The following is a 10176-nucleotide window of genomic DNA, read 5'->3' as shown; positions in this document are numbered from 1 at the left end:
ACTTTGACACTTTTATTAAAGTATATAAGGAAAAGTGGGAGCTGAATCAAGTAAATTGACCTAAAGTTAGAATATTAATAACAAAATAGCTGCAACTACTTGAGTTCGTTAGATTTGAGTTATGATCATTAATGTTACAACTTAAGGATGCTGGCTAAGTTGTTGTTACGATCATATGACTCACAAAGAACTCATTAGCTTATCGTATAGTTGCTATTATGTTTCTAACTATTTGTGGATAATTAAGTCCATTATGTTTTGTTGAGACTTTCCACTATTGTATCTTTATAGAACAGTAAGTGCTTTAATGGATTTAAACACATTAAAGTGAATCATGTACTACATTGTTTTATGAATATGTCAAAAGGTGTCCATTTGAGCATACCCAATAATGAAATATTGGTGTCAAAATATTTTGCAAACATATATTTTCAATGGGGTTTTGCTATTATTGATGTTTGGACATATAAGTGTAAAATATTAAATCCTATTGTTTGTGGACATTATCATGAGAATTATGCACATGATTAATATTTGGACCATTAAATGGACATCAAAGTTATTGTCCATTTCTTCCTCATTAGGTTTATCTACAATAAGTTGTTAGAATTGTGATACATGGAAGGAAATATATTCAAATTGATATATAATCGCTATGATTCATTCTAATAACATTGTAGGATAAACATGATTAAATATTGTGGCCACTCTATTTATTTGATTCTGTACAATTATTATTTATGTAGTCATTTGTCCAAGTGAGAGAATGTTAGAATATTTATGTGGCCTACATGACCACGCATAATATTATTAAGATAACTCCCATTAATTAGAAGGATAAATAACTGTATGAATAAATATGAATAACTAATTACAAAATTCAAATGAGAATAGATGACTGGAGGAAGTAGGAAACCCTATATTTGTTGTATGTCAACGTATTATATGATATTTATTGTGGTACTTTATTAGATAATTATAGTAATTATTAAACTATATTTTATCATTATGGTTGACAAATAAAGTACGATAAAAATATTAGAATCTATCATTATCCTATGATGGGAGGGATTGTGACTCTATAAATGCTCTAGGGCTCCTGGTCCTCTCACTACTCGGACATATATTATTTTTACCCATCACTAAAATAACATAACAGAGAGTTAAGTGAGGGAAGACTAGATAGCGTAAAGTTATAGTTCACAACCTTGGTGATTGAAAGGCTTGGTGATAAAGAGGCGTGGAATTCTTCTCCAAAATGTCTTCAATGTCACAAGGTATGCCAATTTTGAATTTATTTCTTAATTTTAATTTACAAATCATACTAAAGATCCTGCTCTTTATGTCTAATAGAATCAACTAGAACAACAAATGCGGTTGCATTAGATCCAAAATTCCTGAAGAAGAAAGTTAACGTGCATAGCACCACAAAGCCTATATGATTTCCTGTTTGAGTCCAGTGGTTGTTCTAGCCAAAAGGGCAATTAGAATTTGAGTCTGGCAATCTTGTAGACTTCATGAACTGCATTCATAGTCTTGGCTGTAGGAAGCCATCCAATTAAGCTGAAGATATTCTTGTGGAATAGATTTTGACTGCAAAATGCAGTGTCAAGAAAGAACCATGTGGTTTTTGGAGAAAATTTCTAAAATTATGATGATTTTAAAAAAAATTCTACAAAGGGGGCCTTTTTTGTATGGAGTTCCGTCAAGGGGTCTTCGCATTCAGCAAATGCGAGCTCAAGGGAGCTCGCATTTGCTGAATGCGAGGTCTCCCTGAATTTTCCTACCATCCAAATCAAAAAAAAAAAAGAAAAGAAAAACAGACATAGAGGTGTTTTTTTTGAAATTTTGTGAACAAAAGATCTTCCCCTTCAAGTGCAGATGATGCAGAAATGAAGAAGTTACTTATACAACCCAAATTCAGATCGGATTTCGCTCATGAAAGCCAGATATCCAACCCTGGCTCGAAATGTTCACCCACATTTTCTGCACATTTTCTCTTTTTTTTTCTACTGATTTTCTCTCCCTTTTTGGCTCCCCACAGTCTCTCTTCCTCCCTTACTCTCTCTCTGGTTTTCCTTTCTGCTTCAACCATCACTTCTCCCTCAATCTCCCCTCTCTTTCTCGGTACTTTTTCTTTCTCCTTTGCCCGCTGCTACCCGAAGCTCTTTCTTTGCTTTTTCCTCACTCAGTCCAACCCTGCCATTGTTGTCGAAGAATGAACAGTTGCTTTGCAATTCAATACTACTGCTGCTTGCATTGCTGGTGCTGCCATTGTTAGCACTGATTGCGCAAGCATCCCAGTTCGGGAATGCGGGAGTTTGGTCTTTTTTTTTTTTTTTTCCAAACTGAGCTCGCATTCGCGGAATGCGAGCTCAGTGACCTCGCATTCCACGAATGCGAAGACCCCCATTTCAAGAACAAATGAAAAAAACCGCCCCACTTGTAGAATGATTTTTTTTTTCATCACAAACCAAGAATTCTCCCTTTTGTACCAAGCAAGTGAAGCCCATGACGAAGAGACTCCTTGGTGAATAAACCAAATCCATTTCCAGTTCCAGTCCCAATTCCAATTTTAGTTTCTGAATTCTGAGTTTTTTTTCTTCCACGATTACTTCTTCTAAATCTAAATCAACCTGTAGAACTTTAGGCATGCCTGCTGTAGCTTGTTTTTTATTCTTGGCAATTAGAGTCGTGTATCATGCGTTTTCTCGCATCTTCATCCTCCAATAGTAAGTTAGCAAGGCAGGAATTGCCCCAGCCATGAGAACTATCCTCCGAACTAATATGCTTGAGCAACAGTAGAGCCAGTGGGATCAATTGCATAAGATGGAGCCTTAAACCTTGCATTGAAAATTGCTAGATCATCATTGCAAAAATACTGGCACATAATATTTTAAGTCCCTGCATAGCAAACACTGCCGCTATAAAATAGCCATGAGTCTTCTTATTCGCATATTCTGACATAATTGTTGCAGAAAGTAGATAATTGCCTCCAATAGCAAAACCAAGCCAAAATTGCCAAAAGCAAAGGGTTCCCAAGATAGCTTTTAGATCACGTTGAAAGGAAAATCCTGATAAAGGAGAGCTTAAACCGTGGTCAACCGTGTCATGACATAGACGTTTTTGCAACCCCTTTTATCCCCGAGCAAGCCGAAGAAGAGCTGGCTAGCTAAAGTTCCACAAAACACAACTCTATTTACAACGGCGGATATGTTAGGAGGCAAGTTGCCAGGCATACCTGAGCCTTCGACATGGTAGTGTATGCGATCGAGCAATTTGGTGATGAGTGATATTGTGAGGACCCGAAAATTTCCTTAATTTAATTTATTTTACTGGCTTAATTAATTATTTAATTCGATTATTTAAAATCCATTTATATGGAAAAGCGCATCTCTTATGATTTTAAAGCGTTTTATTAGAAAAAAAAAATTATTTTTCGAAAACTCGTTTAGTCCGGAATAATGAATACATATTTTTCGAGACTATATTTTAATTGAGAGTGTATTAATTTTGGAAAAATAAGAATAATCAATAGTAGATTAAGAAAAGTCGTGAGGACTCGTAAAATTTATTTATTTTAAACTCATGTTACGAGTTTATTTAAATATTTAATTGCCAGTTTACTCCGAATATTATTTTCTAACCTTTTTAGACCCAATTACATGGAACTATGACTTTCTTATATTTTTAAAATGACTTGTTGTGGAAATTAATTTTTAGAAGTTCGTTTAGTGAAAATAGTGAATACGCGTTTGGAGACAGTGACCGATTTGATGATACAATAAGTTCGAAAAAAATTGGATACTTATACATTAGTCTTAAAAATAGATATTTTCATGTTTAAGTATTCAAGTATTAGTTAGTGGTACAATCATATAGGAATTTCTTGGAGATTTCACTCTATCGTGCACAAATTGGAAATACGTGTTTTCACACGCGCGATTTAATTGAGGGACTTAAGAAATTTATTTCTAGATTATTAAGAGTGAATAATAATAGTATGAATACAAGTGCATTAGAGGTTTAGTGCACTAGTGAAACAAACTCGAAAGGAATCGAGTACGAAACGTATGCGCGCGATCGAGGGAGAGTTGACTTTTGGAGCACTTCTTGTCCACAAATTTCAAAGCTTCTCACGGAAGCTTATCATCAGCCATCATCCCTTCTTTTCCTTCTTCATTCCAGCCGTGCAACTCCAAGGAAAAACAAGACCAAGTTCTTCATTTTTCCTTCATCGATTCTTGCTTCAAATCTCCACCAAATCACCTCAAATTTTAACTACACTCTGCTAAACACTTGGTGATCATCTTAAGCTAGAAAAGGGGCTTCATTTCCACGGTTTTCTTGAGCTTCAAAGTGACCAAAAATTCTGATTTAGTCATCAAGAGAGGTAATGAACGATCAACCTCTTAATTCTTGATTTATGGAAGTTAGATTACACTCATGAGCTTTTGGACTCTCATGGGTAGCTTTAAATTGTTGTAAAATTGGTGAGTGGACTCTATGAACTCCCACTTTGATGGAAAGACTGATTTGATGATTGATGATGAAATTAATGGTGGTTTAGTGCTTATATTAGTGGATTAATGTTGAATTGTTGGTAGAAAAATCAAAAGAGGTGCTTGGAGCAAAAGTGACCATTTTACCCCTGCCTTGTCCGACCACTTTTGTGCAAAATTTTGAGGTTCTAATTGCTTGATTATGTTGTTTACATGTTATATTGGTTGTGTAAAAAGTTTCATTCAAAATAACTTGATTTGGTCACCCAAATGTTGGATTTACGACAGCTTAGCAATCTGGAAATTTATCCCGTATTCACCCAGGCAGTGTATTTGTTTAGGCTATATCTTTTTACTTCGATGTCAGAATCAAGTGCCGTTTGCGGTACTGGGAACTAGACATTCCCAGATTTCTAACGGTATAAAATGCATGTTCTGGTTCCATTTGAGTGAGCCAAACCATTCATTTGAAATCCACTGTCCTGTTTCGTTGCTTCTTGGAAGGCAGCACACGAGTTGCAAATTGATGCTCACGAATGAGCTGTTTATGGACAGATTTTAAAAATGGTTTCTTCTGAAAAAATATATCCTTATGAGTCTATTTTCTAAATCCATCAACCAAGCTCAATTCCGAGTTGAATTGAGTGATTTATGATCGAAATTCAAAACTGACTTTGTGAACGAAAACAGTGTTTTGGACAGATTTGAAACTAACTACGGTTTGGGACTTGTTATCCAAAGTTTCTTATTGTAAATCATCTATCGAATGTACCTTGAAAATATTTTGGACATTTCCTACTGGAATGAACAATGTTTGAAATGTTCCTTGACCAAATGTTTGGAAACGGCAAAACGGAAGTTCAAAGGCAGCTTAGCCTTAGAATTTCTTGTGATTTCAACGGTTTTGTTAACCCACTTTTTGTGCTTATTTCTCTATGAAATTTGGTAGAGGAACAACCCTTATATGGTAGTATTACACTGCTAATTTTGGTGTTATTCCGAGGCCGTTTCATTTCTCAACTAAACTTCCAAAGTTCGTGACTTGATTTTGGAAAACCCTTGTTTAACAAAGAAATTTGGGTAAATTTGAGCTACCATATCTTGGTGCTCAAAACTTCAATTTTCATTCCGCTTGTTCCATTTTAAACTTTGATTGTAACTCTAATAGAGCTCTAAATTTCAAAGGCTAGTTCAAATTGAGTGAATTTTGCTGAATTCCCAAAGTTGGCCAAAAATCAACCCCGAAAGCTGTCTTCATGTTCAAAACGGCAACTTTGAGCCAATTTTTGAATACCTTCTGTTTGGAATCATGGAAAAGTGTCTTCTAGAAACTTTTAGTACTTTGGAAGTAGTTTCCAACGGTACCAAGTTTTCCAATTTTGGACTCATAGAGAGTGAGATCTGATTTTTCAAAATTTGCTTGCCGAATCTGAAATTTTCGAACTTAAAGGAAATTGAGGGTTTCAAACTTTCCATTTTACTCCGATATTGCTAGACCGTTTTACACTTGATTTCAAATGCTTCCGAGTCTCGACTATAAATAATTAAGGCTCAATTCATGAATTCTCCTTAAAATGACCACTAGTACAACCTTCACGGTAAGTAAGGGATTTTAAGCGATGGTGTGTAATAGACAACTATTGTTTGCTCAGGTGCTCAAGGAGACCTTCAAGAGGATCTCGAGGGAAACACCTGAAAGATTGTATACGCACTTACTCTTTTGTTGCAATAGGTGAGTGTTCCATATAGGAGTACGTAATTTGAATAAGTCTATCATGCTTAATCCATGATCATTAAGTGTTAAGTGCTACATGTTAAGTATTTACCACACTCATGCATATTTAAGTAATGTATACTTGAATTACCCGACATGAAATACTTGAATTGCATATTTATGTGATGTGTTTAAATGATTAATTATGTTATGACTGCATAAGTCGGTTAGAGTGAATCTCCTCGACTCTTAAATGGTAAAAGTGGGAAACGGCCAATGGCGGCCTATTAAAATGACTAATGTCTACCAATTAACCGTGATTACTACCGTTAACCGTCAACCGTCAACCGTTAACCGTCAACCGTTACCGTTTACCGTAATTTCTTACCGTTTCCTATCTACTTGATTACCTGGTACTAGATTATTTGATTACCGTAAATTACATGTTCACATGAAATTATCAAATATTGCTTATGTGTTTATGTGTTAATTGTTGCTAGCAATTGCTCATATGAAATTGTCCACCACTTTAAGGCGAGTGTGTACTTTATCTCACTCGACCTACCAAAAGAATAAATTTTTACCGTTAGCCAAATTATTTGATTACTTGTGCATGTTGTAAGCTCTAAGCTGAACTTGGGTCATGCCCTTGGTTACTGACCTACTCGAGTCAGGACTGGGCTCGATCGGGTAGGTTGGAATCCTGGGCCACCGTTTCGGTATATTCGAGTATTACCACTGGAGGGATAAGGCGATGGCCAGACAGTACCGTGGGGACCGGAAGTTATAAGGTGCAGTTGACCGAAATGGTTCCAATGGAATACCGAATCCTTCAATGCGTGTTTATTTTACATAATGATAACCGTTTCATGCAAATGTGCCATACTTGTGATATGCTGAAATTACTCGTACAATGATTATTGTCTCATGTTAATATGCCAATGTGCAACCTTGAACCATACATGCAGTATGCTCAATTACTTGATTTATTAGAACTGCTAGAGTGTTTTGGAACCTCACTGGACTGTGTAACTCATCCCACGTTTTGGGTTTCTTTAAACAGGGTTCGAGACCAAGAGTGCTCGTGAATAGTACTAGATTGCTTTCTCTTGAAGACTTTAAATTGTATTACAGCAGATGGCTGTAGTAAATATTCTTTTGGGTTGTATTAAGCTTGAGAGTTGATTAATTGTAAGTGTGAGATATTTTGAAGTACTTTTATTATGTATTGGAGTTATTTGAAATATTATTGAAGTATTCTGGGCTTGTGAATTGTGGATTGTAGTGAGCCCTGACGAGAGTTGGGCAAGCGTCCCGCGGATACCCTTTGGTTCGCCTTAGGGAGAAGTGAGGGCATCACAGATATGCTGAAGAAATCATATGATCAGTGAAGAAGCCCATTCCAGCCACTCTTTTTACTATGATGTGGTACCATTATGTTTTTGCGACATCAAGTGCATTAAGCACTTGATTTTTGGTTTCAGGCATTGGGCCAAGTCCCTTTTAAGCTTCTTTAAGTATTTGACGTGCGCGGTGTATACATATTCAATTAGTTCATCCACAATCAAGTTTTACATTTATAATTTCTAAATACCCCATACGCGATTTATCGCAAGTATACGAATCGTGAGCGAGTATAGGGTATTAAAAGTCGATCCCAAAGGGAAGATTGTAATTACTGGTGTTTTTCGAACTCCTTTATTATCTAGACTACCATAAATATAAAAGTAATGAAAATTAACACTAGAAAACTCCTAGAGATATGAAATTTCTTACTATTCTTGCAAATGAGATTACCGATTAAGTGAATGCTATTATCTTGGCTAGTTATGACTTAATTTCATAATGTATGTGAAACCTACTCTCGTAGTGAATCAACTATACTTATAGCTAAACCACACCTACTCTCGTGGTTATGAATTAACTACAAGTTCATTTCTTCTATGAAATTACATGAAACAAGTCACTAAAACCACATAGGTGCACCTCTACTCTCGTGAGTGTACTCCCTAGACTTATCACTTCTTTGAACTAGTATTAAATTCTAATTTTCATTACAAACTTAACACCTTTAGATAATCACAACTAATGACCGGTTAATCATGATTAGAAAAGCAAAAGTGATAAATAACTTGTTCAAAATAATATCACCAAATAATTAAGTAAACATCATAAACAAGATATAGAAAGTTCATCCATACTCTAGGTATAAACTTTAGAAACACATATTTAAATACTAATCCAAATCTTGTATTAACAAAACTTAGAGTTCAATACAAAGATAAAGATGTGGAAAGAAGAAAACTCTTGTCACTAGAGTTTCTTGAGCCTCTCCTTCTTCATCTCCTTTGGTCTCCTTGTTGAGCCAATACAATAATGAATAACACTCAAAAGTAACTAAACTAATGAACTAAGAAAAACTAGTGAACACTACATTTTTGTGGAGTTCTTTCTACCCTTCCTAAGTTATTTTGAATCTTGCAAGTCCATGGCTATATATAGATGAATGTAGTCAAGAAATGAGGCTTGAAACATCCCATTTACAGCTGCTAATTGGTTGTTACACGTTCATCAATAGTTGTGAATTATTAAAGAAGGAAACAAGTTGCACAAGTGGAGAGCAACCATTTCTGACCAGAATTTGGACAATTCAACTGCAATTTTCTCTATGATTGAGGTAGAACTAGCTCTTGTGTAAAACAAGAAAGTTGTAGATCTTTGAATTCTATTTTCAATGCCTCAAGAATCATCCCATTTGGAGCTCTGTGGACCGAGATATGATCAAAATACCACTGACTGGTCAGAGCTCTATTGTCAGCTTTCGACAGCAGACTTTAACTTATGTATTTCGACATTTTGACCAGGACAATGGCTGAATTGGACTTTGATGTTTTCATACCAAATTTAGATACATCTCTTAGCTTCAAAATGGTTCAAAAATCATCTCAATCCAATGTATGTAACTCAAGATATAGCTGAAATACCACAGGTTGTCAAAGTTGACTTTTCTTGCATTCTTTTGTCCTTAAATTGCATTTTCTCTTTTACACTTCATATTTTATTTTTATCACTTTAAACCATCATTAATCATCCAATTATCTTCTCAATGTACTCATTTGATGGTTGAATCATTAAACCTACAACATATGAAGTTTTTACCATAAAAATCCATAAAATGCAATTTTTTTTCACTAGAATCCTAGTTTATTAGCTATAAAACTAAATAAAACACACCAAAACTAACCAATAAAACACACTAAAAATACGTAAAATATCTACTTGTCAAATACTCCCACACTTGAACCATTGTTTGTTCTCAAGCAATTAGAAATACAAACCAACAATGATCCAACATTTTGAAAATAAACATATGTGCACCATTCAACTTCATTTTCTCCAAACAAGGTAAATAACCATTATGCAATCTTTCATTAATGCTCAAGTACTCATAATATAAAATAAAGGAGAGCCAATTATACCACTATTATAACAAATTCAAATCGATTTTTCATCCTTACTCAATTTCACAAGCAAGCAGCTTATATGGTCAATAATAATGCTTCCTAAACTCATGATAATTTTTTTATTCTAGTTAAAAAGATATTTATTCATATAACATATCTAAATATTACTTAAGACGTGAGAATGTCTTTCGACGCGAGAATCGACATTTTTAGATGAAGATCACCGGTTACTCAACACTTCACATATTCAAGTTGCTTTGCATACTCTTAATTCAAGTATCATTTTATGCGAAAGTCGACATTTGTAAATGAAGACTCCCGGTTACTAAGTACAAGATTCATTGGAGTAGAACAAATCTTATTTTCTTTTTTCTTCTTTTTTTTCATTTTTTCTCTTTTTTCTTTCCACTTTTTTTTACAGCAAAGATAATAATAATTTCCTCAAAAGAATAATCATGAGAAGAGTATTACACTTATTGACCATATTTATCACTTA

At 34.7% G+C, this 10176-nt stretch overlaps 1 pseudogene; it reads right to left on the bottom strand.

Moving 5' to 3' along the window:
* LOC113752199 overlaps positions 1 to 7704 on the bottom strand; it is a 39347-nt pseudogene extending 31643 nt beyond the window's left edge.
* Between the last annotated feature and the right edge of the window lie 2472 nt (positions 7705 to 10176).

The sequence above is a fragment of the Coffea eugenioides genome, chromosome 11 (assembly GCF_003713205.1).
Source record: "Coffea eugenioides isolate CCC68of chromosome 11, Ceug_1.0, whole genome shotgun sequence".
NCBI lineage: Eukaryota > Viridiplantae > Streptophyta > Magnoliopsida > Gentianales > Rubiaceae > Coffea > Coffea eugenioides.
The sequence above is the reverse complement of the archived record's forward strand: the minus strand, read 5'-3'. Positions and strand labels throughout refer to the sequence as shown.